This window comes from Argopecten irradians, chromosome 14 (genome assembly GCF_041381155.1).
Source record: "Argopecten irradians isolate NY chromosome 14, Ai_NY, whole genome shotgun sequence".
In the NCBI taxonomy this organism is placed as follows: Eukaryota; Metazoa; Mollusca; class Bivalvia; order Pectinida; family Pectinidae; genus Argopecten; species Argopecten irradians.
In genome coordinates, this window is record NC_091147.1 from 4,658,121 (window position 1) to 4,672,043 (window position 13,923).

The 13,923-nt window shown below is 39.3% G+C and overlaps 1 long non-coding RNA gene across 1 annotated transcript; it reads left to right on the plus strand.

The window, feature by feature from the left end:
* The first annotated feature begins 12,425 nt into the window (after positions 1-12,425).
* LOC138308334 (uncharacterized) lies at positions 12,426-13,004 on the plus strand. Its single transcript, XR_011206115.1, has 2 exons — positions 12,426-12,616; positions 12,960-13,004. It is a non-coding gene; the product is annotated as an uncharacterized lncRNA (long non-coding RNA).
* The last annotated feature ends 919 nt before the right edge of the window (positions 13,005-13,923 follow it).

Here is a 13,923-nt window from a genome sequence, read left to right on the forward strand (position 1 = left end):
GATAACTGTCTCAAAGAAGTTTGCAAATAATTGGTAATTGGCATATTCATCATTCACAGACAGACATTTACATTATCAAAAGTCTACATTTGTAAACAAAGGTTCAAAATGCTGTTATTATCCACCTAGGATCATATCATAGTAAAACTGGAGGCAGTTCAGGAGAAAACCAATCTGGTTAAAAGACAAATCCTTATAACCTATCCGTTATCAAACGTAGTGATGATAAGGATCTGTATTTAAATCAGATTTTACATAATATACATACACTAATCTTTCCCTTACATATTATATCTATCCTCGATCGTAACAAAACTTGCGCAACTCACAAATACTAATCGCCCCCTCCCATCCATCGTTGGACATTCAAACACTCTGGCGATCTCTTCCATTTCCACAACCGAGACATCCTCCATACAATAATGTTTATGCTTATGATGAGCACTGTCTGAGAAACTTTACGGTCAACGGTTATATATCATTCACCTAAAAATACAGATTATTCTTAATCATATTTTTAACAGATGTCATTATTTTCATTATTACATTGAATTAAGGTTTAATTGTCAATTTTGTTACTTGCATTGACTGATGAAGAAAGTTAATCTCGTGCAAATGAAGTGAACTGCGAAGCAGTTTATGGAACATTTGCACGAGATTAACTTTCTTCAACACACACCCCGCACAACATACACGCAACACACCGCATACATGGGAGTCCGTCCTTACATGACCACAGCTGTTAATAGGACGTTAATTAATCGAACAAACTAACTTACATTCTTCATCAGTCAAAGCAAGCAAAAAGAATTGATCATCAATCCTTATATATACAAAAGGTATCCTTATACTAAATATAGCAGTTGCTATGTGGGAAACGTTTCTTTCCTTTTCAGTCATGATATAATACCTATCTGCGTTTTTAGTTAATTCATCAGTGTCAAGCTTAGTTTGCTTTGCTTGTTTTCTAAATACTGTTAGAGTCCTCTACCATCTTCTTTTTTCGTCGTTCTGTTTCTGGTTTAGCCGCTGTTTTTGTGTTTCGAGATGAGCTTTATATTTTGATCTTGCTTGTGTCACATATTGTTACGACGTTCGATAAGAGGAAGTACTACGTATGAGAAGAGGTCGACAACGTCCCATTAGGGGGTCAAATTGTGGTGACCTTTGGAAATGGCCAATGAAATTTCTGTTGTCAGAATCTTGACTGGGGACAAAACTGTTAAAAAAGATGTCACAATTATTTTCGTGTACTTTCTCTATTTGACGTAGTGGTTTATAAAGGATTTGTATTTCATTTTGTTTGTTTGATTAATTAACGTCCATATTAACAGCTATGGTCATACAAGGACGGTCTCCCATGCATGTGGTGTGTTACGTGTATGTTGTGCGAGGTGCGTGTTTTGGGAGACTGCGGTATATTCGTGTTGTGTCTTCTTTATTTCAACCAGACTGGGTGTAAAAAAGAGGCCCATATCGCGCACCTGGACATTGTAGCATTTATGGTGAAAGTAAACAGTTGTTCCAATGTATACATGTTTTAGTTTATCATATAGGATTGTTCCTCTTCAAGATTACTTATATTGATGATTAAAACCAAATTATTACTTATTGCATTGAGTGCCACCTCAGCCTCATGAATAAGATGCCAGTATATAATGCTTGCATAAAAAATCTATATCTATATATATATATAATTTGTCTATACTAGCTAATTTACTAGTTTTTTATCAATGGTTGAGCAAGATTACATCTACTCACCTATCTATTGTGTGTCGTGCTGGTGTTAGCTAGGGGGAGACATTCCCCTAGTACATGTGGTGATAACAATATCTTATCTGTTGCTTGTGATCAAAGGCTATAGAAGGATATTGAAAGGCAATTTATTCTAAGATACCCTCTCCTCTACTGTACCTTTTTTGGATTTAATCCAGTTCCATTGTCAACTCTGTATGACCAATTAAAAAATATTACTTATAATTAAACTGCTACAGTCAAGGACTCATTATTTGAAAATCCTTAAACTCTCAGACCTCACTTTCACTTGAGCGAAATGTTTTGTTCCGTGTTGTTTAATTTTATGTCTGTGTGTACTTTATAGTAATCCATGGTTCTTCATGGTCCGATTTGATCTTTGAGAGTAACAAAGGATGTCATCAGGATGAATGAAAGTGTGTGATCATGATTCTATTTTGAAAATAACTTGTCTCAGCAGTGCCTGCCTTCAAAGATGTTCTATAAATAGTAATGACAACCTCGCCTTTGGAAACTGAAACATGAATTTGTTAGAGGTTCACGTGCAAGGATACTTTGCCAATGTATGAAGTTTAATTAAAAATCCTGTTTAAAAATGGTGTCACTTACATGATGGCAAAATGTTAACTTACAATTACATTGCATATGGAAACACTTTATCCCCTAACCTGACTTTGTCGTGACGAGGGTTCAATTATTAGAATTTTGGCACTGTCAGTGTGGCATAAAAACATAAGTTTTAGAATGCCAAAAGGAAACAAGAGACCCATGGGCCTTAACGGTCATCTGACTCATGGCACAAAACAACAAAGTCACAGTATAAAGTATTGCTTAATGATTAATATAAACAATACAATGAACTCCTTAGTTGAATATGTAAGTTTCTGAAACAGGTAAATGTCATTTGTTGAACAAACTTGGTAGCCCTTCATCCATATATGGTTGTAACCCTTTCAAGGATTCATATGAGGAGTCGTCAGATTTTAAAGCCAAATTTCAGCAAAACTCCAATTTTGGACCTCCGCCATACTATCCCCATGGGTCTTAGCTCGGTCCTTTATGAAATATGATTGTCCCCACCTAAAATTCCCCCTTCTGAATCAATTAAAACCCCTATAGACCCAATTTTCATTGAGATCGGAGACTGAAACCTTAAAACAGGAAGTGGGCCAGCGGCCATCTTGGAATACCAAAAATCTTTACGAAAATGTTCCATGTTGTTCGGCATCAATTAAAATCCCTATAGACAATTTTTTCATTGAGATCGGAGACCGAAACGTGAAAACAGGAATTGGGCCAGCTAAAATTATGAAAATTTGCCCTTTTGGGGCCCCCCCTCCTCAGCCCTAGGGGACAGACCAGACTCATTTATATAAAATATGATTGTCCTTCCCAAATGATGTTTCACACCAAATATGGATGAAATTCATCCAAGGATGAAGGAGGAGAAGGATTTTAAAGCTAAAATTAAGAAAATTTGCCCTTTTGGGGCCCCATCCCTAAGCCCCTAGGGGTCAACAAGGCTCATTTACATAAAATATGATTGTCCTTCCCCAATGACGTTTCACACCTAATATGGATGAAATCCATCCAGGGATGAGGAAGGAGTAGGATTTTAAAGCTAAAATTAAGAAAATTTGCCCCCAAGGATGTTTGTGGCCAAATTTGGTTACAATCCATGCAGAAATATATGACTAGTAGCGATTTAAAGGATTTGCCTCTACTTCCCCTGTTGGGCCCCGCCCCTCCTGCCCCCGGGGGATCAGAGCCAAAATTTATACAAGTTCTATTCCCCTTCCCCCAAGGATGTTTGTGGCCAAATTTGGTTACAATCCATGTAGAACTCTAGGACAAGTAAGGATTTAAAGAATTTGCCTCTATTTCCCTATTCGGCCCCGCTCATCCTGCCCCGGGGGATCAGAGCCAAAATTTATACAAGTTCTGTTCCCCTTCCAAAAGGATGTTTGTGGCCAAATTTGGTTACATTCCATTCAGAACTCTATGACGAGAAGCGATTTAAAGGATTTAAAACTATTTCCCCTATTGGGCCCCAACCCTCATGCCCCCGGCGGGGCCAGAGCCAAAATTTATACAAGTTCTGTTCCCCTTCCCCCAAGGATGTTTGTGGCCAAATTTGGTTACAATCCATGTAAACTCTATTACTAGTAGCGATTTAAAGGATTTACCTCTATTTCCCCTATTGGGCCTGTCCATCCTGCCCCTGGGGGATCAGAGCCAAAATTTATACAAGTTTTGTTCCACTTCCCCAAAGGATGTTTCTGGCCAAATTTGGTTACAATCCATGCAGAACTCTAGGACAAGTAAGGATTTAAAGAATTTACGTCTATTTCCCCATATTGGGCCCCGCCCCTCCTGCCCCCGGGGGACCAGAGCCAAAATTTATACAAGTTTTGTTCCACTTTCCCAAAGGATGTTTCTGGCCAAATTTGGTTACAATCCATGCAGAACTCTAGGACAAGTAGCTATTTAAAGGATTTAACTCTATTTCCCCTATTGGGCCCTGCCCCCGGGGGGTCAGAGTCAAAAATTTATACAAGTTCTGTTCCCCCTCCCCCAAGGATGTTTGTGGCCAAATTTGGTTACAATCCATGCAGAACTCTAGGAAAATAACTTGTCCTCAGCAGTGCCTGCCTTCAAAGATGTTCTATAAATAGTAATGACAACCTCGCCTTTGGAAACTGAAACATGAATTTGTTAGAGGTTCACGTGCAAGGATACTTTGCCAATGTATGAAGTTTAATTAAAAATCCTGTTTAACAAGAGGCCCAAAGGGCCTGTATCGCTCACCTGGTTTGTAATGCCAAGTAATGTTCTGAATATAAGTTCATTGTTTCTTTTCTGAAGAAATTTGGATATTTACCTCTTATTCCCCTATTGGGACCCACTCTTTCTCCTCCAGGGGGGTCAAAGCCAAAATTTATACGAATTCTGTTAACCCCAAGGATGTTTCTGGCCAAATTTGGTTACAATCCATGCAGAACTCTAGGACAAGTAGCAATTTATAGGATTTACCTCTATTTCCCCAATTGGGCCCCATCCCTCCTGCCCCCTGGGGGTCAGAGCCAAAATTTATACAAGTTCTGTTCCCCTTCCCCCAAGGATGTTTCTGGCCAAATTTGGTTACAATCCATGCAGAACTCTAGGACAAGTAGCGATTTATAGGATTTACCTCTATTTCCCCTATTGGGCCCCGCCCCTCCTGCCCCTGGGGGGTCAGAGCCAAAATTTATACAAGTTCTGTTCCCCTTCCCTCAAGGATGTTTGTGGCCAAATTTGGTTACAATCCATGCAGAACTCTAGGACAAGTAGCGATTTATACGATTTACCTCTATTACCCCTATTGGGCCCCGCCCCTCCTGCCCCCTGGGGGTCAGAGCCAAAATTTATACAAGTTCTGTTCCCCTTCCCCCAAGGATGTTTGTGGCCAAATTTGGTTACAATCCATGCAGAACTCTAGGACAAGTAGCGATTTATAGGATTTACCTCTATTACCCCTATTGGGCCCCGCCCCTCCTGCCCCCAGGGGGTCAGAGCCAAAATTTATACAAGTTCTGTTCCCCTTCCCCCAAGGATGTTTCTGGCCAAATTTGGTTACAATCCATGCAGAACTCTAGGACAAGTAGCGATTTATAAGAATTTACCTCTATTACCCCTATTGGGCCCCGCCCCTCCTGCCCCCGGGGGACCAGAGCCAAAATTTATACAAGTTTTGTTCCCCTTTCCCCAAGGATGTTTCTGGCCAAATTTGGTTACAATCCATGCAGAACTCTAGGACAAGTAGCAATTTAAAGGATTTACCTCTATTTCCCCTATTGGGCCCCGCCCTGCCCCAGGGGGTCAGAGTCAAAATTTATACAAGTTCTGTTCCCCCTCCCCCCAAGGATGTTTGTGGCCAAATTTGGTTACAATCCATGCAGAACTCTAGGAAAATAACTTTCTCAGCAGTGCCTGCCTTCAAAGATGTTCTATAAATAGTAATGACAACCTCGCCTTTGGAGAACTGAAACATGAATTTGTTAGAGGTTCACGTGCAAGATGACTTTACCAATGTATGAAAGTTTAATATAAAAATCCATGTTTAACAAGAGGCCCAAAGGGCCATACGCTCACCCTGTTATTGTAATGGCCAAGGTATTTGTTCTGAATATAAGTTCATTTTTTGGTTTTTCTTTCTGAATGAAATTTGGATAAATTATAACCCTTCCTATATTTCTCCTCATAATTGCTGACGCACACTCTTTCCACCTCCAGGGGTATGTTCAAATGACCAAAATATTATACAAGTTACTGGCATTAACCACCCTAATATAGAATGTTTCGTTCGTAGAGGTAAGCCAATTACACATTTGGTTAAAATAATTCCATAGCAGTAAAAAAACATCCATATGACCATAGTAACACTTTATAGGATTAACAACTAATTTACTATAATTGGCCCCAATCCCTCCTGCCCCCAGGGGGTCAGAGCCAAAATCTAAACAAGTTTCTGAATACCTTCCCAACAAGGATTGTATTCTTCCTGAACAAAATTTGTTAATATGGATGCAGCAACTCTAAATAAGCTCCCATTTTATTAGATTTTTACCTCTATTGCCGCTATTAGGCCACCGCACCTCACTGCCCCAGGGGGACACCAGAGACCCCATTTATACAAGTTCCCCCAGTTCCAATTCCCTCAAGGATGTTCGTTGCCAAATTTGTTACAATCCATGCCGCACTCAAGGACAAGTAGCGCTTTATACGAATAACCTCTATTACCCCTATTTGGTTACGAAGAGCCATCCCCATGGGGATGAGACGCAAAAAATTTTAAACAAGTTTCTGCCGAGATTTATACAAGGATGTTATTGGTCAAATTTATCTATATTCCTTCAGAACCCCCAAGGATGTTTGTGGCCAAATTTGGTTACAATCCATTGCAGAAATATATGACTAGTAGCGATTTAAAGGATTTGCCTCTACTTCCCCTGTTGGGCCCCGCCCCTCCTGCCCCCGGGGGATCAGAGCCAAAATTTATACAAGTTCTATTCCCCTTCCCCCAAGGATGTTTGTGGCCAAATTTGGTTACAATCCATGTAGAACTCTAGGACAAGTAAGGATTTAAAGAATTTGCCTCTATTTCCCCTATTCGGCCCCGCTCATCCTGCCCCGGGGATCAGAGCCAAAATTTATACAAGTTCTGTTCCCCTTCCAAAAAGGATGTTTGTGGCCAAATTTGGTTACATTCCATTCAGAACTCTATGACGAGAAGCGACTTAAAGGATTTAAAACTATTTCCCCTATTGGGCCCCAACCCTCATGCCCCCGGCGGGGCCAGAGCCAAAATTTATACAAGTTCTGTTCCCCTTCCCCCAAGGATGTTTGTGGCCAAATTTGGTTACAATCCATGTAAACTCTATTACTAGTAGCGATTTAAAGGATTTACCTCTATTTCCCCTATTGGGCCTGTCCATCCTGCCCCTGGGGGATCAGAGCCAAAATTTATACAAGTTTTGTTCCACTTCCCCAAAGGATGTTTCTGGCCAAATTTGGTTACAATCCATGCAGAACTCTAGGACAAGTAAGGATTTAAAGAATTTACGTCTATTTCCCCTATTGGGCCCCGCCCCTCCTGCCCCCGGGGGACCAGAGCCAAAATTTATACAAGTTTTGTTCCACTTTCCCAAAGGATGTTTCTGGCCAAATTTGGTTACAATCCATGCAGAACTCTAGGACAAGTAGCTATTTAAAGGATTTAACTCTATTTCCCCTATTGGGCCCTGCCCCCGGGGGGTCAGAGCCAAAATTTATACAAGTTCTGTTCCCCCTCCCCCAAGGATGTTTGTGGCCAAATTTGGTTACAATCCATGCAGAACTCTAGGACAAGTAGCGATTTAAAGGAAATGTTGACGGACAGACGGACGACAGACGCCGGACACCGCGCCATGACATAAGCTCTTCGGGCCAGGTGAGCTAAAAATATGATTGTCCATCCACAATGATCTTTCACACCAAATATGGATGAAATCCATCAAAGGATGAAGGAGGAGTAGGATTTTAAAGCTAAATTTCAGAAAATTCGCCCTTTTGGGGCCCCATCCCTCAGCCCCTAGGGGTTGGACCAGGCTCATTTATATAAAAATATGATTGTCCTTCCCCAAGGATGTTTCACACCAAATATGAATGTAATTCACTCAAGGGTTTAGGAGGAGTAGTATTTTTTATTTTTATATAGTTTTACGCACGACGCACGGCGCACGATGACAATAGGTCATCCTGACCTTCGGTCAGATGACCTAAAAAGGCAGATTTGAAAATGTAGGTAGGATATTTTTAAAGCCCTAATAACAAGAGATCCCAGTGGGATCTTGGTGCCCACCATTGAATGATCTATGTCAAAGCAAAAAATGATTGTTTCTCTGTTTTTCCCTCATCCTTTTAAATATTTGTTACATCCAGGGCATAAAGACTGCATAGAAGCAAGACACTTCAGTTGTCAAAATTCAATATAGCCATAATCAGCCCAATTAAGGTTGAATTTTTGTCAAAAATGGATATGCTTAATATATGGACCATGCAAATCCTATAAAGTCAATTAAGAAAGGCATCATTGGTACTTTCTGAGAAATAGTGAAAACAAACTTTGTCAAAATTAAGATGGCTGCCAGTCAACAATCCTGTTTTCAGATCAGACGGAAATTGCAATAGGTATAACAGGGGACTAAGATGAATATAGACTTCAAATTTCAAGAAGATCCCTTTGGTATTTGAGAGAAATAGCAATAATTGTCAAAATTCAAGATGGTCGTCTGTTGACCAGGTTGTTTCCATGTGGTCAACCGCTAGGGACAAAGAAATGTATGTAATTTGAGAGAAAGCTCTTTTCACTAATTTTTGAGAAATAGCAGCAACAATGATCATCAAAATGCAAGTGGTCTTCTGTTTGATTTCTGTCTTAAGCTTGTGTTTGATTAAAATTTAGGAGTACTCAAGGTTACAAGTGTGTACTGTAGTGCAAACAGCAATGATGGTGGGCTAGGAATAGTTTTGTCTACATCAAAAGGTAGACTAGATGAAAAACAACATGTTAAAGGTAGACTGTATCTTTATTACTAGAGCAATTCCATGCTTGGCTATACATGTTTGAACAAAAATATTTTTTAAAACAGAAGTGTATACATCATGTATCTGATTAACAGTAAATAAGCAGTATCAAACTACAGCTGTCGTCTTGGGGCTGCCCAATACCCCCGCATTCCAGCTGTATTCACCATGATAACATAATTATATTGGCATTCATTAACTGCCCTAGTTATAAAGTGCACACCAAAAAGCTTAGACAAATGTATACTGTAAATGCTTTAATAAAACGATTTTTTTGCTGAAAGGGACAAAACTTAAAAATTTCAACAATCTGTCAAAAATACAAAAGGAATTAATTATGCTCCGGAAACAATATTTTAAAAAGGCAATAACTCTAAATAAAGGGCCCAACCCCATAATGTTTCTTCGTGCATCGTTTTTGTGTCTTGAATATACATACAAAATTTCAACATCCCATCTTGAATGTAGAGGGAGTTATGCTCTAGAAAGAAATTTTAATAAAAGGGCAATAACTCAGTAAATAAATGGCCTAGCCTCGTAATATTTGTTCATTAGATATCGACTTTCAGTATTGCCAACTCACCCGATTTTTCCGGGTTGACCCGTTTTTTAGAGCTCTAGAGGTTAATGACCCGATTGGGCGACGGGTGTTCAAATAACCCGCGTTTTCGTGATAAGCGTTTAAATGACATGGAAAAAATGTTGTATTAGATTTGTTCGGAATACCTCTCAAATTAACCATAAGTAACAACTGATACATTCGGAAAACTGTCATGGCGTCTAAAACGATTAGCGGAGGGATCTCGGCAGTAAACAAAAGCATTTATGCCTAAAGGTGAGTACTTCTCAGGTTATATATACTTTAACTGATGCCTATATCATAAGATTAGTCTGTTCCAAGTCGGGAACATGTCAGGTCGTAAGCGATCGCTATCGGGGCCTGCTTGTAGCGGTACTCCGAGTAAGCGAAAATATGTGTGTTCTTACCAGAAATCTTGGGAGTCTGAATTTCCATGGCTGAAGGAAAGTGAGAACGGTAGACATTTTGCCTTTTGTAAAACATGTTATTCTCATATCAGTATTTCATCCGGCGCAAAAAACGATGTATCACGTCATTCAGAAGCTGCAAGTCATGTAAAGCTTCAGGAAATCGTGAACAGTTCTCAGAGTATTTCCACGGTTTTTTCAAAGAATGATCCGCTTGCAGATAAAGTCTTATTTGCAGAGACTCTGTTTAGTTTCTTTGTTTCTGAACAAAACCTGCCGTTCTTAGTTGCTGAAAAACTCAACAAAGTGTTTACTAGGATGTTTCCTGACAGTGAAATAGCAGCCAGTTTGCAGGATATTGAAGAAATGTCCATCATTAGATAGTGATGAGGCGCAGAACACAGTTGGCTGAGGAGATCCAAGACTATGCCTTGTCACCAAGTTGTGAAATTCCTGAAACTCAAGACACTGAACAGTTTTGGGGACAAGTGCGCCAGATAACAGACCCCTTCAGTGACAAACCAAGGTTTCCGGTACTATCAGCTCTTGCTGCTGCCATGCTGGCATTGCCAAACAGTAATGCAGCAAGTGAAAGGGCCTTCTCCATGGTTCGAAAAATTCATACGGAGTTCCGATCTGAACTTGGGAATGACACTTTGTGTTCCCTCCTGTCTGTAAAAATCGATTCTGATATTTCATCAAAGGACTACACTCCTTCGAACAAAGTATTGATGGCAGCCAGATCAGCATGTGTGGACTATAATAATTCTGTTCAGGAGTAAGTGAATTCTGATAAATAAATTTCCAGTGAAGGATGTGATTAGTGATTAGTTTGTGTTATTAAAGACATTTTAAATGGTTTTTAGTGTTTATCATACATATATATACAGTTTATAATTATAAAAGTACAGAAAATGGCCCTGCAGGTGGGGCGTTAGAATTGTACTTGCTGCCGCTATTGCATGATCATAAAAGGCGACTAAATTTAGGATCTTATCTTTTCTCTTCTTCCTAACTGACTTTATCTTTCCTAATGCCTACTTTGGCACCGCCTCACTTTTGGCCTTGGGTTGAGCGTTCGCCCCTGTGAGGAAGGCTTTGGGTTCTGTCCCCTGGCCGAGACACACCAAAGTCTATAAAAGTGGTAGTTTCTACTCCTGCTTAGCGCTCAGCAAACAGGGAGTGGGACGACTGGTTCGCCCGTTGTCAGTATAATGTGACCGGGTGGGGTGTGTTGCTTTGTGTCTTCGGCGGCATGCTTCAGTGATATAGCACTATAAAAAGGGCAACAGTTCCACTATACAAGAAGACACAACACGAACATACTGCAGTCTCCAAAACACGCACCACGCACTTCACACTGCATACATGGGAGGCCGTCCTTACATGACCCTAGTTGTTAATAGGACGTTAAACTTATCAAACAAACAAACAAACAGAAAATGGTACAAAATAATGTCGTCGCGCACATGACCCTTGTTTTCACCCTTGTTTTCAAGGGTCATCACCTGATTTTGAAGTCTTGAGAGGTTGGCAATACTGGACTTTGTTTCTTGAATGTAATTTTTTGGGAGGTACAAGGCTATGTTGTATATTAGAAATCTACATTTACATTGAAATCCTGCATAAACGTGGAATGAGTAGGTGGTACATAATTGTGTCTACAGACGGACGGACGGACAGACTGATTCCAGTAACCAACCAACCCCCCACTTTGTTGCGGGGGTTATAATTAAGATACACACAGGTTTTGCAAAGAAAGATCAAACAAAAATGTGTTGCATTCATGAGCATCAACTCTTTAAAAAACATCAAAAAGCATTTACAAAATATTGTCCATCAAGAAATCCTGTAATTATCCCCCGCCCAACGAAGTTGGTAGGGGAATATACAAATGGGTTCCGTCTGTCCGTCGGTACGAATGGTTTCCGGAGCATAACTCTAAAACCAGTAGAGATATTTCCACGAAACTTCATACACACATTGGTCTAATGGTCTAGTAGTGCCTTTTGCTATTTTTAGGTTTTCATTTTTTGCATTTTTTCCGTAACCATGGAAACATTGCTGAAAATATCATATTTTTGTACCAGGTTCGTTTCCGGAGCATAACTCTAAAACCAGCAGAGATATTTCCACGAAACTTCATAGACACATTCTTTTTATGGTCTAGTAGTACCTTTTGCTATTTTTAGGTTTTCATTTTTTTGCACTTTTTCCGTTACCATGGAAACATTGCTGAAAATATCATGGTAAATGGTAAATGTTACTTTGCAAAACTCCACCCATCTTTGTGTATATATAGTCTAATATAAATGTCAAGGCTGTATACCTGATTCAACAATTGCAGCCCCGCTCTACTTGAATTATACTCCATCTTTCTTTAGCTCAACTTCCTTTTTCCTGTTTTTTTCATTCACATAAGTCTCCACAATCAAACTTACTTCACCTTTGATATCTCCATTGGCGGGGGATCTGAATGACTATGTCCTTGTTAGTTAGGAAGAAGAGAAAAGATAAAATCCTAAATTTAGTCGCCTTTCACGATCATGCAATAGGGGCAGCAGGTACAATTCTTGTACTGTTATCACAGTTAGAATGGTACATATAGCGTGCGGTATAGAGCAAGTCAGAGATTTGAGTAAGAGTTACTCCCCTTGAATCGACAGGTGGCGCTCTCTCCATGCCATTACAGTATGGCCGCCATATACGAAGAAGAAATGTGTGTGTAAACAAAACAATCAAAATTAGCTACCTTAGAAGTATCACCTATGTAAGTTTTTATTGGTATTGTGTAATATAAACACTTATAAAGAGAAATATATCTATCTGTAGAACTATCATTTCAGTTTAATGTAATAATTTCTGATGTGTAGACAATCGTTCGACGCCTCGTGGTATAACTTCTCCGACCACGTGGTTTACATAAAACTTCGTGACAACATAATAGTGTACTGCATTGTATATCATTATAATAATTTACTGCATATCTACAGTTAATATGTTCATAATACTTTGTTTATCATTGCTGGAATTACCGTATTTGTCATAATATACTCAGTGTTTACGATATTGGTTTGTAACAAATTGTAAGAATACGTTTGTTTACTTCACAGCTTTTACGATGTCTTGATGGAATAAAGGCAAAATTAACCTGTCAAGCTTCGTTGACTTTCTGTCTAATCGACCAAACGCATCTGGAAAATTGTGGCAGAACAATTCTAAAGCCCTAACCTGCAGAGCTCATTTTAATGCACGAGTTTTACTCACAAATTAAACCAATAACTTTGTGTCCTTGTTATCTCAGAGTGTCACAACCACAAGATGTAAAAGAAAACAGTTAGTGCCACCTACTGAATCGGAAAAGAAAGCTCGGGATTTGGAACTGAAGAAGGTAAGTAGCCTTTTAATTCATTTGTGATAGTATGGGTATTTCAGCTCACTTTTTTTTTATAAAGGAGCATTAAATTCAATAGGAAATTTTTCACAAAAGTTTAGGATATGCACAGAAAACAGTGAATATAAGAAATATTTTTCATAGGTTTTTCATTTTGTGAAAGGCCCAGTACATTTCCTAAACCAAAAGGTCAGTTTAATAAAATAACGACTTTATGTATAGCATCAGAATATCTATATTCATGATCTAAGATGAAGTTCACGAATCTGATGTATCCCAAATATTTACATTTTCACTTCGTTCCGCCTCAATGAAACTAGTAAACTCCGATCACTTCATTTCCCAATGAAGATGCTTGGTCACGCGCTGACCTCTGACCGGCGTGAGAATACATTTTGACATTGTTTACATTTTAACCTACAGAGCTCTGTAGTTTTACGCCGCTTCAGTTTTGAATGAACTTTCTGGGATGTGGCCTATCGCTGTACATTTAGAAACACAGACAGAAATGTTTGATAAAGTGATATTAGAAATTGTTAGTAATATGATATTACAGATATTTTACACGTATTTTGAAGAAACGATGACTTAGGCTCAAGCCCCGGAAAATGCTGAACATAGGCTACTGAGCGCAGCGATGTTCATCACTCATCGAAGTAGGCATAATCGAACGCAAATAGTTA